This window comes from Heterodontus francisci, chromosome 31 (genome assembly GCF_036365525.1).
Source record: "Heterodontus francisci isolate sHetFra1 chromosome 31, sHetFra1.hap1, whole genome shotgun sequence".
NCBI lineage: Eukaryota > Metazoa > Chordata > Chondrichthyes > Heterodontiformes > Heterodontidae > Heterodontus > Heterodontus francisci.
The window spans coordinates 7,890,821-7,909,627 of record NC_090401.1 but is presented as its reverse complement, the minus strand read 5'-3'; the positions used below and the strand labels follow the sequence as shown (position 1 = coordinate 7,909,627).

General features: G+C 46.5%; 1 protein-coding gene across 2 annotated transcripts in view; it reads left to right on the top strand.

The window, feature by feature from the left end:
* LOC137347064 (nuclear GTPase SLIP-GC-like) overlaps positions 1-18,807 on the top strand; it is a 351,039-nt gene that overhangs the window by 119,633 nt on the left and 212,599 nt on the right. The window lies entirely within an intron of this gene.

Sequence of the window (18,807 nt, the reverse complement as noted above, 5' to 3'; positions counted from 1 at the left end):
TAGATTTGGTGGTTGGATTAAAGCCCAGAATAAATAGAACTTAAATACAGTAAAGTGGATGATCCAGTAGTCCTCGGCTGAAGCTGTGTTCTTGAAGTTCTTGATTGGTCAAAGTGTATTTTGGGGGGCTTCTGTTTTTCAGGGTTTTCCTGAAGACAGAATCTATAGTTGATTCTCTTCTCTTCCCCTGGTTACTGGCTGTAGTGGTATGTAGGCTTGGAGGATCCCCCAGTCGCAGACAGTTTTCAAAATTGATGTTTTCTGTGGAGAGAGAAAGGGAACCATGCAGTTTTCTGCTGCTGCACACTCAGTTACTTTTTTTTCATTCATTGATGGGATGTGGGCATCTCTGGCTAGGCTAGCATTTATTGCCCATCCCTAATTCCCCTTGAGAAAGTGGTGGTGAGCTGCCTTCTTGGCACAGTGTCACAGTGGCGCACTGGTTAGCACCGCAGCCTCACAGCTCCAGCGACCCGGGTTCAATTCTAGGTACTGCCTGTGTGGAGTTTGCAAGTTCTCCCTGTGTCTACGTGGGTTTCCTCCGGGTGCTCCGGTTTCCTCCCACAAGCCAAAGACTTGCAGGTTGATAGGTAAATTGGCCATTAGCAATTGCCCCGAGTATAGGTAGGTAGTAGGGAAATATAGGCACAGGTGGGGATGTGGTAGGAATATGGAATTAGTGTAGGATTAGCATAAATGGGTGGTTGATGGTCGGCACAGACTCAGTGGGCCGAAGGGCCTGTTTCAGTGCTGTACCTCGAAACTAAACTGAACTAAACTTCTGCAGTCCATGTGGAGTAGATACACCCACAGTGCTGTTAGGAAGGGAGTTCCAGGATTTTGACCCACTAACAGTGAAGGAATGGCAATATAGAGTCATACAGCACTGAAACAGGCCCTTCAGCCCATCAAGTCTGTGCTGACCAACAACCGCCCATTTATACTAATCCTACATTAATCCCATATTCCCTACCACATCCCCACCATTCTCCTACCACCTCCCTACACGAGGGGCAATTTATAATGGCCAATTTACCTATCAACCTGTAAGTCTTTGGCTGTAGGAGGAAACCAGAGCACCCAGCGGAAACTCATGCAGTCACAGGGAGAACTTGCAAACTCCACACAGACAGTACCCAGAACCGAACCCAAGTCGCTGGAGCTGTGAGGCTGTGGTGCTAACTACTGCGCCAATGTGCCGATATAGTTCCAAGTCAGGATGGTGTGTGGCATGAAGGGGAACCTGAAGGTGATGGTGTTCCCATGCATCTCATAGAGTCATAGAGTTATACAGCACTGCTGCCCTTATCCTTCTAGGTGGTAGACACCGCCATCACCATCGTCATCCCCGGCTATGTCCTGTCCCACTGGCAGGACAGACCCAGCACAGTGGTATACAGTCAGGAGAGAGTTTCCCTGGGAGTCCTCAACATCGACTCCGGACCCCATCAAGTCTCATGGCATCAGGTCAAACTGGGGCAAAGAAACCTCCTGCTGATTACCACTTATCGACACCCCTCTCAGCTGATGGATCAGTACTCCTCCATGTTGAACAGCACTTGCAGAGAGTGCTGAGGGTGGCAAGGGCACAGAATGTACTCTGGGTGGGAGACTTCAATGTTCATCACCAAGAGTGGCTTGGTAGCACCACTACTGACCAAGATGGCCGAGTCCGAAAGGACATAGCTGCTAGACTGGGTCTGCGGCAGGTGGTGAGGGAACCAACAAGAGGAAAAAATATACATGACCTCATCTTCACCAATCTGCGGGCCGCTGATGCATCTGTCCATGACAGTATTGGTAGAAGTGACCACTGCACAGTCCTTGTCAAGACAAAGTCCCGTCTTCACATTGAGGATAACCTCCATCGTGTTGCGTGGCCCTATCACTGTGCTAAATGGGATAGATTTCGAACAAATCTAGCATTGCAAAACTGGGCATCCATGAGGTGCTGTGTGCCAACAGCAGCAGCAGAATTGTACTCAACTACAATCTGAAACCTCATGGCCCAGCATATCCCCCACTCTACCATTGCCATCAAGCTGGAGGAACCAACCCTGGTCAACGAAGAGTGCAGGAGGGCATACCTCAAAATGAGGTGCCAAACCTGGTGAAGCTACAACACAGGACAACTTGCATGCCAATCGGCGTAAGCAGCATGCGATAGACAGAGCTAAGCGATCCCATAACCAACGGGTCAGATCTAAGCTCTGCAGTCCTTCCACATCCAGTTGTGAATGGTGGTGGACAGTTAAACAACTAACTGGAGGAGATGGCTCCGCAAATATCCCCATCTTCAGTTAGTGGGGAGCCCAGCACAAGTGAAAAATACAAGACTGAAGTATTTGCAACAATCTTCAGCCAGAAGTGCTGAGTGGATAGTCCATCTCAGCCTTCTCCTGAAGTCCCCGTATCACAGATACCAGTCTTCAGCCAATTTGATTCACTCCACTTGATATCAAGAAATGACTGAAGGCACTGGATACTGCAAAGGCTATGGGCCCTGACAATATTCCAGCAAAAGTATTGAAGACCTGTGCTCCAGAACTTGCCGCGCCCCTAGCCAAGCTGTTCCAGTACAGCTACAACACTGGTATCTACCCGGCAATGTGGAAAATTGCCCAGGTATTTCCTGTACACAAAAAGCAGGACCTTACCTTGAACCGGAACGGTGGCAGCAGTCGGCAGGCAGACCTGGGAGGAGGCGGATCCAGAGTGGGACCTCTAAAAGAAAGTGCGGGGCTCGGGCCTACACTTACCTGGCATCGGAATGGCGGCAACAGTCGGCAGTCTCTGTCTGTGTCTCCGTGCGCTGAGTTTCAGAGGAGAAAAAGAAGACTTACAGTGACATCACGGGAAATCTGTAAGCAGTTTGGTTGGGTAAGTAACAGCTGTTAGTGCCTGTAAATAGCTTAAAAAATCAGGGAGAAAAAGTTATTTTTATTTAAAAAACCTCAAAACATACCATATCAGTGATAAGGTTAGTACTACTAAAGTATTTTTTTTTATAATTAGTCTAATTTATTAATACTAATTTTTTTATATACTATGTAGTGGTTTTGAGGGAATCAAGGTCCCTAGTGTAAATAATCTCAACTTTTTGAGTAATTTAACAGAGTAAATTAAAGGTAAGTCATGGCAGTGCAGCTCGGCAACTTGGAGTGCTCCTCCTGTCCCCTTGACATTCAATGGCATTACGATCACTGAATCCTCCACTATCAACATCCTAGGGGTTTCCATTGACCAGAAGCTGAACTGGAGTAGCCAAATCAGCACCGTGACTACAAGAGAAGGTCAGAGGCTAGGAATCCTGCAGCGAGTAACTCACGTCCTGACTTCCCAAAACCTGTCCATCTACAAGACACAAGTCAGGAGTGTGATGGAATACTGTCCATTTGCCTGGATGGGTGCAGCTCCAACAACACTCAAGAAGCTTGACACCATCCAGGACAAAGCAGCCCGCTAGAGGAGATGGTTAGATTCTCTCTTGTTGGAGATGGTCATTGCCTGGCACTTGTGTGGCATGAATGTTACTTGCCACTTATCAGCCTGGATATTGTCCAGGTCTTGCTGCATACGGACATGGGCTGCTTCATTATCTGAGGAGTCGCGAATGGTGCTGAACATTGTGCAATCATCAGCAAACATTCCCACTTCTGACCTTATAATTGAAGGAAGGTCATTGATGAAGCAGCTGAAGATGGTTGGGCCTAGGACACTACCCTGAGGAACTCCTGCACGGATGTCCTGGAGCTGAGATGATTGACCTCCAACAACCATCTTCCTTTGCGCTAGGTATGACTCCAACCAGCAGAGAGATTTGCCCCTGATTCCCATTGACTCCAGTTTTGCGAGGGCTCCTTGATGCCATACTCGGTCAAATGCTGCCTTGATGTCAAGGGCAGTCACTCTCACCTCACCTCTTTGGTAGGAGGAATAGATGTGCAGAATATTTCTTAAATGCTAACAGATTAGAAAGTTTAGAAGTACAAAGGGACCTGGGTGTCATTGTCAATAAGTCACTGAAAGCTAACATGCAGGTGCAGCAAGCAATTAAGAAGGCTAATGGTATGTGTTAGCCTTTATTGCAAGAGGATTTGAGTACAGGAGTAGTGAAATCTTGCTTCAATTGTATAGAACTTTGGTTAGACTGCCCCTGGAGTGCTGTGTGCAGTTTTGGTCCCCTTAACTTAGGAAGGATATTTTGCCATAGTGGGAGTGCAACAAAGGTTCACCAGACTTGTTCCCAGGATGGCGGGACTGTCCTATGAAGAGAGATTGGAGAAACTGGGCCTGTATTCTCTAGAGTTTCGAAAAATGAGAGGTGATCTCATTGAAACCTACAAAATACTTAATGGGATAGACAGGGTAGATTATAGGTAAGATGTTTCCCCCAGTTGAGGAGTCTAGAACCAGGGGACACAATTTCAAGATGGGGGGAAGCCACTTAGGACAGAGATGAGGAGAAACTTCTTTACTCAGAGGGTTGTGAATCTTTGGAATTCTCTATCCCAGAGGGTTGTGGAAGCTCAGTCATTGAGTATGTTTAAAGCAGAGATTGACCTAAGGGAATATGAGGATAGTATGGGAAAAAGGCATTGAAGTGGATGATCAGCCAAAAGGGAGCAAAGGATAAACCAAATAATTCCAGGCCAGTCAGTCTAACTGGTTAGGATTATATTCTCTGGAGTTGAGAAGAGTGAGGGGGGATCTCATGCAAACCTATAAAATTCTAACAGGACTTGACAGGGTAGATGCAGGAAAGATGTTCCTGATGGTGGGGGAGTCCAAAACCAGGGGTCATAGTCTAAGGATACGGGGTAAACCTTTCAGGACTGAGATGAGGAGAAATTTCTTCATCCAGAGAGTGGTGAACCTGTGGAATTCGCTACCACAGAAAGCAGTTGAGGCCAAAACATTGTATGTTTTCAAGAAGGAGTCAGATATAGCTCTTGGAATGAAAGGGATCAAAGGATATGGGGGGAAAGCGGGTACAGGTTACTGTGTTGGATGATCAGCCATGATCATAATGAATGGCGGAGCAGGCTCGAGGCCAAATGGCCTACTCCGGCTCCTATTTTCTATGTTTCTATGTTTCTACAGTTCTGGGAACTACACTATAGGAAGGATGTGACTACACTGGAGTGGGTGCAGAGGAGATTCACCAGGATGTTACCTGATCTGGAGCATTTCAGCTATGAAGAGAGACTGAAAAGGCTAGGGTTGTTTTACTTGGAGCAGAGAAGACTGAGGGGAGATATGATTGAGGTATACAAAATTATGAGTGGCATTCATAGGTTCGATAGGAAGAAACTTTTTCCCTTAGCGGAGGGGTCAATAACCAGGGGGTATAGATTTAAGGCAAGGGGCAGGAGGTTTAGAGGGGATTTGAGGAAAAATGTTTTCACCCAGTGGGTGGTTGGAATCTGGAACGCACTGCCTGAAGGTGGTAGAGGCAGAAACCCTCACAACATTTAAGAAGTATTTAGATGAGCACTTGAAATGCCATAGCATAGAAGGCTATGGGCCAAGTGCTGGAAAATGGGATTCGAATAGTTAGGTGCTTGATGGCCGGCACAGACACGATGGGCCGAAGGACCTGTTTCTGTGCTGTATAACTCTGTGACAGTTCACTGATACAGATACTGTGTGACTGTTCAGTGATACATATTGTGTGTGACGGTGCACAGTGATGTGTTGTCTGTTCAGTGAATACAGGTGCTATCTGGCTATACACAGTCATACTTTTTCTGTGTGACTGAACAGTGATTCAGATACTCTGTGACTGTTCAGTGATACAGATGCTGTGTGACTGTTCACTGTGATGCATATCTTTATGACTTTTCATAATGATGCTGTGGACTGCTCACAGTGATGCTGTGTGACTGCTCACAGTGTTACAGATACTGTGTGACTGTTCACAGTGTTACAGATACTGTGTGACTGTTGTCACAGTGATGCTGTGTGACTGTTCACAGTGATAGATACTGTGTGACTGTTCACAGTGTTACAGATACCGTGTGACTGTTGTCACAGTGATGCTGTGTGACTGTTCACAGTGATAGATACTGTGTGACTGTTCACAGTGTTACAGATACTGTGTGACTGTTGTCACAATGATGCTGTGCGACTGTTCATAGGATCATAGAAAATAGGAGCAGGAGTAGGCAATTTGGCCCGACGAGACTGCTCATGGCTGATCATCTATCTGTAAGCCATTTTTCCCCCCTATTCCCGTATCCCTTGATGTCATTGCTTTCAGAAATCTATCAATTTCTGTCTTGAACATGCCCAATGATTGAGCTTCCACAGCCCTCTAGGGTAGAGAATTCCAAAGATTCACCACCCTCTGAGTAAAGAAATTCCTCCTCATCTCAGTCTTAAATGGCCTGCCCCTTATTCTGAGACTGTGTCCCCTTGTTCTAGACTCACCAGCCAGAGGAAACATCCAATACATCTACCCTGTCACGCCCTGTAAGTTTCAATGAGATCCCCTCTCATTCTTCAAAACAAGTGATACAAATACTGTGTGACTGTTCAGTGATACAGATGCTGTGTAACCAGGATGTAGAAGCGGTTTGGGTAGAGGTGATGAATGACAAAGGCAGGAAGTCACTTGTGGGAGTGATGTGCAGGCCCCCTAACAGCAACCACATGGTTGGACGGGGTATAAAGGAAGAAATGATGGGAGCTTGTCAGAAAGGTACAGCGATAATCATGGGGGATTTTAATCTGCTTATAGACTGGAAAAATCAGATGGGCAAAGGTAGCCTCGATGAGGAGTTCTTAGAATGTTTTCTGGATTGTTTCTTAGAACAGTTTTGGAGCCAACCAGAGAGCAGGCCATACTAGACCTGGTATTTTGCAACGAGATTGGATTAATTGATGACCTCATAGTGAAGGCATCCCTAGGCAGCAGTGATCATAATATGCTGAATTTTACATGCCGTTTGAGGGAGAGAGGAGTGGGTCTAAGACTAGTATTTTAAATGTAAATAAGGGCAATTATGAGGGCATGAAAGCAGAGCAAGCTAAAGTGAACTGGCAAATTAGGCTAAGGGATAGGTCAGTAGAGATGCAATGGCAGACATTTAAGGGGATATTTCAGAATACACAGAATAGATACATTCCAACAAGAAATAAAAATTCCAAGGAGAGGGCCCACCATCTGTGGTTAACTAAAAAACTTAAAGATAGTATCATATTTAAAGACAAAGCATATCATTGTGCAAAGATGGGTGACAGGTCAAAAGATTGGGCAGAATATAAAAAGCAGCAAAGAATGACTCGAAGATTAATAAGGAGGGAAAAATTAGGGTACGAGAGAAAGCTAGCTAGAAATATAAAAACAGATAGTAAGAGTTTATATAGATATTTAACAGTGGAAAGAGTTGACAAAGTGAGCTTTGGTCCTATAGAAAGTGAGTCTGGGATATTAATAATGGAAAATAAGGAGATGGCAGTTGAATTGAACAGTTGTTTTGCATCAGTCTTCCCTATCGAGGATACAAGTAACATCCCAGAAATAGCTGTAAATCAGGAGGTGGAAGGGAGAGAGGAACTCAAGAAAATTACAATCACCAGGGAAGTGGTACTGAGCAAATTGTTGGAGCTGTGGGTTGACAAGTCCCCGGGTTCTGATGGACTTCATCCTAGGGTCTTAAAAGAAGTGGCTAGTGAGATAGTTGATGCGTGGTTTTAATTTTCCAAAATTCCCTAGATTCGGGGAAGGTTCCATTCGATTGAAAATCAGTGAATGTAACTCCTTTATTCAAAAAAGAAGGGAGACAGAAAGGTGGGAAACTACAGGCCGGTTAGCTTAACGTTTATCATCGGGAAAATGTTAGAAGCTATTAAAGACATTATAGTAGAGCACTTAGAAAAATTCAAGGTAATCAGGCAGAGTCAACATGGTTTTGTGAAAGGGAAATCATGTTTGATCACTTTATTGGAGTTCCTTGAAGAAGCTATGAATAAAGGGGAATCAGTGGATGTACTGTACTTTCCTATAGGGTAACATATTGTCATGGCTGGCTAACAGGAAACAGAGAGCAGGCAGACATGGGTAATGTTCTGGTTGCCAAGATGTAACGAGTGGTGTGCTGCAGGATTAGTGCTGGGACCTCAACTTTTTATGCTTTATATAAATGACTTGGATGAAGGGACCAAAGGTATGGTTGTTAAATTTGCTGATGACACAAAAGTAGATAGGAAAGTAAGTTGTGAAGAGGACATAAGGGGGCTACAAAGGGATATAGATAGGTTAAGTGAGTGGGCAAAGACCTGGCAAATGGAGTATAATGTGGAAAGTGTGAAATTGTCCACTTTGGTAGGAAGAATAAAGAAGCATATTATCTAAATGGTGAGAGACTGCAGAGCTCTGAGATGCAGAGGGATCTGGGTGTCCTAGTGCATGAATCGTAAAAGGTTAGTATGCAGTTCAGCAAGTAATTAGGAAAGCTAATAGAATGATATTGTTTATTGCGAGAGGAATTGAATACAAAAGTAGGGAGATTGTGCTGCAGTTATACAAGGCATTGGTGAGACCACATCTGGAGTGGTCAGTATCTCTGTGTACAGTATTGGTCTCCTTATTTAAGGAAGGATGTAAATGCGTTGGAAGCAGTTCAGAGAAAGTTTACTAGACTAATACCTGGAATGGGCAGGTTGTTTTATATGGAAAGATTGGACAGGCTGGGCCTGTATCCACTGGAGTTTAGAAGAGTAAGAGGCGGGGGGAGGCGGTGGCATAGTGGTATTGTCACTGAACTAGTAACCCAGAGACCCAGGGATTTCTTGGGGAACATGGATTTGAATCCCACCAGGGCAGAAGGTGGAATTTGAATTAAATTAATAAAATCTGGAATTAAAAAGCTAGTCTAATGATGGCCATGAAACCATTGTCAATTGTTGTAAAAACCCATCCGGTTCACTAATGTCCTTTATGGAAGGAAATCTGCCGTCCTTACCTGGTCTGGCCTACATGTGACTCCAGACCCACAGCAATGTGGTTGACTCTTACATGCCCTCTGAAATGGCCTAGCAAGCCACACATATGTATCAAACTGCTACAAAGTCGATAAGGAATGAAACCAGACGGACCACCCAGCATCGACCTAGAAACCGGAAATGACAAAGGCAAATCCAGCCCTGTCGACCCTGCAAAGTCCTTCTTACTAACACCTGGGGGCTTGTGTCAAAGTTGGGAGAGCTGTCTCACAGACTAGTCAAGCAACGGCCTGACAGGGTCATAGTCACGAAATCATAACTTGCAGACAGTATCCCAGACACCGCCATCACCATCCTCGGGTATGTCCTGTCCCACCGGCAGGACAGACCCTGCAGAGGTGGCAGCACAGTGGTGTACAGTCGGGAGGGAGTTGTCCTGGGAGTCCTCAACATCGACACCGGACCCCATGAAGTTTCATGGCATCAGGTCAAACTGGGGCAAGGAAATCTCCTGCTGATTACCACCTACCGCCATCCCTCAGCTTATGAATCAGTACTCCTCCATGTTGATCACCACTTGGAGGAAGCACTGAGAATAGCAAGGGCACAAAATGTACTCTGGATGGGGGACTTCAATGTCCATCACCAAAAGTGGCTCGGTAGCACCACTACTGACCGAGCTGGCTGAGTCCGAAAGGACATAGCAGCTAGACTGGGTCTGCGGCAGGTGGTGAGGGAACCAACAAGGGGGAAAATCATACTTGACCTCATCCTCACCAATCTGCCTGCCACAGATGCAACTGTCTGTGACAGTATTGGTAGGAGTGACCACCGCACAGTCCTTGTGGAGACAGAGACTCGTCTTCACATTGAGAATACCCTCCATCTTGTTGTGTGGCAGTACCACCGTGCTAAATGGGATAGATTTCGAACAGATCTAGCAGCACAAAACTGGGTATCCATGAGGTGCTGTGAGCCATCAGCAGCAGCAGAATTGTACTCAACTACAATCTGTAACCTCATGGCCCGGCATATCCCCCACTTTACCATTACCATCAAGCCAGGGATTCAACCTTGGTTCAGTGAAGTGCAGGAGGGCATGCCAGGAGCAACACCAAGCTTACCACGCATAGACTGCAGCGGTTCAAGAAGGCCACCTTCTCAAGAGCAATTACGGATAGGAAATAAATGCTGGCCTAGCCAGCGATGCCCACATCCCATGAACGAATGAAAAAAAGGCCACTTGATTGAAGCATATAAGATCCTGAGCAGTCTTGACAGGGTGGATGTGGAAGCTGTTTCCTCTTGTGAGAGAATCTAGAACTAGGGGTCACTGTTTAAAAATAAGGGGTAGCTCATTTCAGGCAGAGATGAGGAGAATTTTTTTTCTCTCAGAGGGTCATGAGTCTTTGAACTCTCTTCCTCAAAAGGGGCAGTATTTTAAGGCAGAGGTAGATAGTTTCTTGATAAGCAAGGGGGTGAAAGGTTATCGGGGAAGGTAGGAATGTGGAGTTGAGGTTACAATCAGATATGCCATGACCTTGTTGAATGGCGGAGCAGGCTCGAGGGGCCGAGTGGCCTACTCCTGCTCCTAATTCATATGTTCGTATGTTATGTTGTTCGTATGTACTAAGTGACTGTTCATAGTGATACAGGTAATGTGTGACTTAAGTGATACAGATGCTGTGTGACTTTTCACAGTGACATGGATGCTGTGTGACTGTTAACAGTGATACAGTGTGAGTGTTCAGTGACAGAGGTACTCTGACTGTTCACAGTGAGGCAAATACTGTGTGACTTTTCACAGTGATCCAGATAATGTGTGACTGCTCACAGTGATACAGTGTGATGGTTCACAGTGATAGAGAGACTCTTTTCGCAGTGATACAGACGCTGTGTGACTATTCGCGGTGTTACAGATGCTGTGTGACTATTTGCGGTGTTACAGATGCTTTGTGACTGTTCGCAGTGTTACAGATGCTGTGTGACTGTTCGCAGTGTTACAGATGCTGTGTGACTGTTAGCAATGTTACAGATGCTTTGTGACTGTTCGCAGTGTTACAAACGCTGTGTGACCATTCGCGGTGTTCCAGATGCTTTGTGACTGTTCGCAGTGTTACAGATGCTGTGTGGCTATTCGCGGTGTTACAGATGCTTTGTGACTGTTCGCAGTGTTACAGATGCTGTGTGACTATTCGCGGTGTTACAGATGCTGTGTGACTGTTCGCAGTGTTACAAATGCTGTGTGACTGTTCGCAGTGTTACAGATGCTGTGTGACTGTTCGCAGTGTTACAAACGCTGTGTGACTGTTCGCAGTGTTACAGATGCTATGTGACTGTTCGCAATGTTACAGATGCTTTGTGACTGTTCGCAGTGTTACAGATGCTGTGTGACTATTCGCGGTGTTACAGATGCTTTCTGACTGTTCGCAGTGTTACAGATGCTGTGTGACTGTTCACAGTGTGACAGATGCTGTGTGACTGTTCGCAGTGTTACAAACGCTGTGTGACTGTTCACAGTGTGACAGATGCTTTGTGACTGTTCGCAGTGTTACAGATGCTGTGTGACTGTTCGCAATGTTACAGATGCTTTGTGACTGTTCGCAGTGTTACAGATGCTGTGTGACTGTTCGCAGTGTTACAAACGCTGTGTGACTGTTCACACTGTGACAGATGCTGTGTGACTATTCGCAATGTTACAGATGCTTTGTGACTATTCGCAGTGTTACAAACGCTGTGTGACTATTCGCAATGTTACAAACGCTGTGTGACTATTCGCAGTGATACAGATGCTGTGTGACTATTCGCAGTGTTACAGATGCTTTGTGACTGTTCGCAGTGTTACAGACGCTGTGTGACTGTTCGCAGTGTTACAGATGCTGTGTGACTGTTCGCAGTGTTACAGATGCTGTGTGACTGTTCGCAGTGTTACAGATGCTTTGTGACTGTTCGCAATGTTACAGATGCTGTGTGACTGTTCGCAGTGTTACAGATGCTTTGTGACTGTTCGCAGTGTTACAGATGCTTTGTGACTGTTCGTAGTGTTACAGATGCTGTGTGACTATTTGCGGTGTTACAGATGCTTTGTGACTGTTCGCAGTGTTACAGATGCTGTGTGACTATTCGCGGTGTTACAGATGCTTTGTGACTGTTCGCAGTGTTACAAACGCTGTGTGACTTCGCAGTGTTACAGATGCTTTGTGACTGTTTGCAATGTTACAGATGCTGTGTGACTATTCGCGGTGTTACAGATGCTTTGTGACTGTTCGCAGTGTTACAGATGCTATGTGACTATTTGCGGTGTTACAGATGCTTTGTGACTGTTCGCAGTGTTACAGATGCTTTGTGACTGTTCGCAGTGTTACAGATGCTGTGTGACTGTTCGCAGTGTTACAGACGCTGTGTGACTATTCGCGGTGTTACAGATGCTTTGTGACTGTTCGCAGTGTTACAAACGCTGTGTGACTATTCGCGGTGTTACAGATGCTTTGTGACTGTTCGCGGTGTTACAGATGCTGTGTGACTATTCGCGGTGTTACAGATGCTTTGTGACTGTTCGCAGTGTTACAGATGCTGTGTGACTTTTCGCGGTGTTACAGATGCTTTGTGACTGTTCGCAGTGTTACAAACGCTGTGTGACTATTCGCAGTGTTACAGATGCTTTGTGACTATTCGCAGTGTTACAGATGCTGTGTGACTGTTCGCAGTGTTCCAGATGCTTTGTGACTGTTCGCAGTGTTACAGATGCTGTGTGACTATTCGCGGTGTTACAGATGCTTTGTGACTGTTCGCAGTGTTACAGATGCTGTGTGACTATTCGCGGTGTTACAGATGCTGTGTGACTGTTCGCAGTGTTACAAATGCTGTGTGACTGTTCGCAGTGTTACAGATGCTGTGTGACTGTTCGCAGTGTTACAAACGCTGTGTGACTGTTCGCAGTGTTACAGATGCTATGTGACTGTTCGCAATGTTACAGATGCTTTGTGACTGTTCGCAGTGTTACAGATGCTGTGTGACTATTCGCGGTGTTACAGATGCTTTCTGACTGTTCGCAGTGTTACAGATGCTGTGTGACTGTTCACAGTGTGACAGGTGCTGTGTGACTGTTCGCAGTGTTACAAACGCTGTGTGACTGTTCACAGTGTGACAGATGCTTTGTGACTGTTCGCAGTGCTACAGATGCTGTGTGACTGTTCGCAATGTTACAGATGCTTTGTGACTGTTCGCAGTGTTACAGATGCTGTGTGACTGTTCGCAGTGTTACAAACGCTGTGTGACTGTTCACACTGTGACAGATGCTGTGTGACTGTTCGCAGTGTTACAGATGCTGTGTGACTATTCGCGGTGTTACAGATGCTTTGTGACTGTTCGCAGTGTTACAAACGCTGTGTGACTGTTCACAGTGTTACAAATGCTTTGTGACTGTTCGCAGTGTTACTGATGCTGTGTGACTGTTCGCAATGTTACAGATGCTTTGTGACTGTTCGCAGTGTTACAGATGCTGTGTGACTGTTCGCAGTGTTACAAACGCTGTGTGACTGTTCACACTGTGACAGATGCTGTGTGACTGTTCGCAGTGTTACAGATGCTGTGTGCCTATTCGCGGTGTTACAGATGCTTTGTGACTGTTCTCAGTCATACAGATGCTCTGATGATTTTGTATCCCTCTAACCGAGTGTTGTCCAACATACGACCCGCTGGACAGGATACGACCCGCCAAAGGTTCCCATACCTCCCGTGGATGTAAACAGTTCCCTGGACTGTTCCTCATCCTCTCCAGGGCTCCGTGACTACTGATGGGAAATTTCCCTTTGTCAGATCGACTTTTAAAAAAGATTGCAAGTCAATTTCATAGCTGACAGATCCTGACATTGGGAACAGCAGTTTCTGAACTTCGGATGGATTTGGAGTTTTTTAAAAGCCCACTGGAAAACCCCCAATCTGTCTGAAGTTCAGAAACTGTTGATTCTGGTGTCAGGATCAGCTGTGAAACTGACTTGAGATTTAAAAAAACAAACCTGCTGAGGGTTCTGGCTCTCTGCAACTGTCAGAAGAGAGAAAGAGAAGGGGGGACAGAGAGAGAGAGACAGAAGGTGGGAGAGAGAGAGAAGGGGAACAGAGAGAGAGAGAGAGAAGGGGAACAGAGAGAGAGAGAAGGGGGACAGAGAGAGAGAGAAGGGGGGACAAAGAGCGAGTGAAGAGGGACAGAGAGAGAGAGAGAGAGGGAGAGAGAAGGGTGAACAGAGAGGGATGACAAATGACATAAGGGGATATGGGGATAGTGTGGGAAAAAGGCATTGAAGTGGATAACTCTTACATGCCCTCTGAAATGGCCTAGCAAGTCACTCAGTTGAATCTAACCGCTGCAAAGTCAATAAAAAAGAATGAAACCGGACGGACCACCCGGCATCAATCTAGGCACCGGAAACGACAACGGCAAACCCAGCCCTGTCGACCCTGCAAAGTCCTCCTTACTAACATCTGGGGGCTTGTGCCAAAGTTGGGAGAGCTGTCCCACAGACTAGTCAAAGCAACAGTATGACATAGTCATACTCACGGAATCATACCTGGCAATGTCCCAGACACTGCCATCACCATCCCCGGGTATGTCCTGTACCACCGGCAGGACAGACCCAGCGGAGGTGGCGGCACAGTGGTATACAGTAGGGAGGGAGTTGCCCTGGGAGTCCTCAACATCGACTCTGGACCCCATGAAGTTTCATGGCCTCAGGTCAAACCTGGACAAGGAAACCTCCTGCTGTTTACCACCTACCACCCTCCCTCAGCTGGAGTCAGTACTCCTCCATGTTGAACGCAACTTGGAGGAAGCACTGAGGGTGGCAAGGGCACAGAATGTATTCTGGGTGGGAGACTTCAATGTCCATCATGAAGAGTGGCTCGGTAGCACCAGTACTGACCGAGCTGGCTGAGTCCGAAAGGACATAGCTGCTAGACTGGATATGCGGAGGTCGTGGGGGAACCAACAAGAGGAAAAAACATACTTGACCTCATCCTCACCAATCTGCCTGCCGCAGATGCATCTTTCCATGACAGTATTGGTAGGAGTGACCACCGCACAGTCCTTGTGGAGACGAAGTCCCGCCTTCACATTGAGGATACTATCCATCATGTTGTTTGGCACTACCACCGTGCTAAATGGGATAGATTTCGAACAGATCTAGCAATGCAAAACTGGGCATCCACGAGGCACTGTGGGCCATCAGCAGCAGCAGAGTTGTTCTCAACCACAATCTATAACCTCATGATCCGGCATATCCCCCACTCTACCATTACCATCAAGCCAAGGGACCTGCCCTGGTTCAATGAGGAGTGCAGGAGGGCATGCCAGGAGCAGCACCAGGCATACCTCAAAATGAGGTGTCAACCTGATGAAGCTACAAGACTGTCTGTGTACCGAACTGCGTAAGCAGTTTGCGATATAGACAGAGCTAATCGATCCCATAACCAACGGATCAGATCTAAGTTCTGCATTCCTGCCAAATCCAGCCATGAATGGTGGTGGACAATTAAACAACTAACTGGAGGAGGTGGCTTCACAAATATCCCCATCCTCAATGATGGGGGAGCCCAGCACATCAGTGCGAAAGATAAGGCTGAAGCATTTGCAACAATCTCTAGCCAGAAGTGCCAAGTTGGTGATCCATCTCTGCCTCCTCCTGAAGTCCCCAGCATCACAGATGCCAGACTTCAGCCAATTTGATTCACTCCACGTGATATCAAGAAACGACTGAAGGCACTTGATACTGCAAAGGCAATGGGCCCTGACAATATTCGGCAATAGTACTGAAGACCTGTACTCCAGAACTTGCCGCTCCCCTAGCCAAGCTGTTCCAGTACAGCTACAGCACTGGCATCTACCCTGCAATGTGGAAAATTGCCCAGGTATGTCCTGTACACAAACAGCAGGACATGTCCAACCCGGCCAATTACCGCCCCATCAACCTACTCTTAATCATCAGTAAAGTGATGGCAGGTGTCATCAACAGTGCCATTAAGCAGTACTTGCTTAGCAATAACCTGCTCAGTGATGCTCAGTTTGGGTTCCGCCAGGGCCACTCAGCTCCTGACCTCATTACAGTCTTGGTTCAAACATGGACAAAAGAGCTGAACTCAAGAGGTGAGGTGAGAGTGACTGCCCTTGACATCAAGGCAGCATTTGATTGAGTATGGTATCAAGGAGCCCGAGCAAAACTGAAGTCATTGGGAATCAGGGGGAAAACTCTCTGCTGGTTGGAGTCATACCTAGCGCAAAGGAAGATGGTTGTGGTTGTTGGAGGTCAATCATCTGAGCTCCAGGACATCACTGCAGGAGTTCCTCAGAGTAGTGTCCTAGGCCCAACCATCTTCAGCTGCTTCATCAATGACCTTCCTTCAATCTATGACTCTATAAGGTCAGAAGTGGAGATATTCGCTGATGATTGCACAATGTTCAGCACCATTTGCGACTCCTCAAATACTGAAGCAGTCTGTGCAGAAATGCAGCAAGACCTGGTCATTATCCAGGCTTGGGCTGATAAGTGGCAAGTAACATTCGCGCCACACAAGTGCCAGGCAATGACCATCTCCTACAAGAATCTAACCATCTCCCCTTGACATTCATTGGTATTACCATCGCTGAATCCCCCACTATCAACATCCTAGAAGCTACCATTGACCAGAAACTGAACTGGAATAGCCATATAAATACCATGGCTACAAGAGCAAGTCAGAGGCTAGGAATCCTGCGGCGAGTAATTTACCTCCTGGCTCCCCAAAGCCTGTCCACCATCTACAAGGCACAAGTCAGGAGTGTGATGGAATACTCTCCACTTGCCTGGATGGGTGCAGCCCCAACAACACTCAAGAAGCTCGACACCATTCAGGACAAAGCAGCCCGCTTGATTGGCACCCCATCCACAAACATTCACTCACTCCACCACCGACGCTTAGTGGCAGCAGTGTGTACCATCTCCAAGATGCACTGCAGCAACGCACCAAGGGTCCTTAGGCAGCACCTTCCAAACCCGCGACCTCTACCAACTAGAAGGACAAGGGCAGAAAATGCATGGGAACACCACCACTTGCAAGTTCGCCTCCAAGTCACACACCATCCTGACTTGGAACTATATCGCCGTTCCTTCACTGTCACTGGGTGAAAATCCTGCAACTCCCTTCCCTCAGCACTGTGGGTGTACCTACCTCCCATGGACTGCAGCGGTTCAAGAAGGCAGCTCACCACCACCATCTCAAGGGCAATAAGGATGGGCAATAAATGCTGGCCTGCCTAGCGATGCCCACATCCCATGAATGAATATAGAAAAAAAAGATCAGCCATGATCATATTGAATGGTGAGGCCTGCTGAATGGCCTACTCCTGTTCTTATGTACCTAGAAGGGGGAACAGAGAGAGAGAGAAGGGGTACAGAGAGAGAAAAAAATGATCAAAGTGTGACATCACAGGAAAACAAGTAGGTGATTGGTTGGTGAGCTTTTTTATCGTTTATCTTTCAAAACACGGGTAATTTTATGAATCATAAGGTTTTATTTACTCATACTAGTTAAGCTTAGTGGCTTGGAAAACAAGAGAGTTAATTAAGAAAGTCATTAAGAAAGTAATTAAAGTAAATTAACTAATAGCATAAGTAACAATGGCGGTATTTTGCAGCTGTGGTTTGTAGGTGACTAGGCGATCCTGGACAAACACGTCTGCAGAAAGTGTAAGCAGCTAGAGGAATTCCCATCAGGATTCTTAATCCGGAAGCCAAACTGCAAACACTTTGCAACATAAGGGACAAATACCTGGACACTTTGTTCTGGTAGACGGTCACACCTCTTAGAACAGGGTCATCTATTTTGGTCAGCAGTGAGGGACAGGAGGATGTGACCATGAGTAAGGGAGGTGAGGGACTGAGCAGACACTAGTGGAAGAGCCTCAGGCTTTGCAATTGTCAAACAGGTTTGAGGTGCTCTGAACCTGTGTGGAGAAAGCGAGGTCTGCAAGGTGGATAGCAGACTGGCCATGGTACTGTGGTACAGGAAGCCATTCAAGTGGGGGAGCAAAAAGGAATGTAGTGGTAGTAGAAGATAGTATTGTGAAGGGGATTGACACTGTTCTGTGCAGCCGAGAGCATGAGTCCAGAAGGCTGTGTTGCCAAGGCTTGGGACATCTGCTCAGGGCTGGACAGGAACTTGGAGTGGGAGGGGGAGATTCCAGTTGTCATGGTCCTTGTACGTACCAACAACATAGGGAGGACCAGGAAAGAGGTTCTGCTTTGACAGTGTGAGGAGTTGGGCACCAAATCGAAGAGCAGAACTTCAGTGTAATAATCTCTGGATTATTGCACCAATAATCAAAGTGGCTCAAACACTGGTGTGGGAGAAGTGGGTTTCGGTTCATGGGGCACTGGCACCAGGACTAGGGAAGGTGGGGGCTGTACCTTTGGGATGGTCTGCAACTGAACCGTGCCGGGACCAGTGTTCTAGCAAACCGTATAACCAAGGAAGTAGAGAGGGTTTTAAATTAACGGCGGGGGGCGGGTGGGGGTCGGGGGAATTCAGCCTGGGTACATGTAACAAATCAAGGGGTAGAGTCAAGGCAGGAGAATAGAATATGGGAAATGAAGGTCAGAGATGGCAGGAAGGGAAAGAGAGTAAAAACCTAAGACGACACCAACAGTCAAGACTAGATGTTACAAAGATAGCAAAAAGACAAAACTGAAGACTCTGCAGTACATAACAAAGTAGACAAACTGATAGTGCACATTGAAGTAAATAAATATGATCTGATAGCCATTATGGAGATGTGGTTGCCAGATGACAAGGACTGTGTCCTGACTATTGAGGGGTATATGACATTCA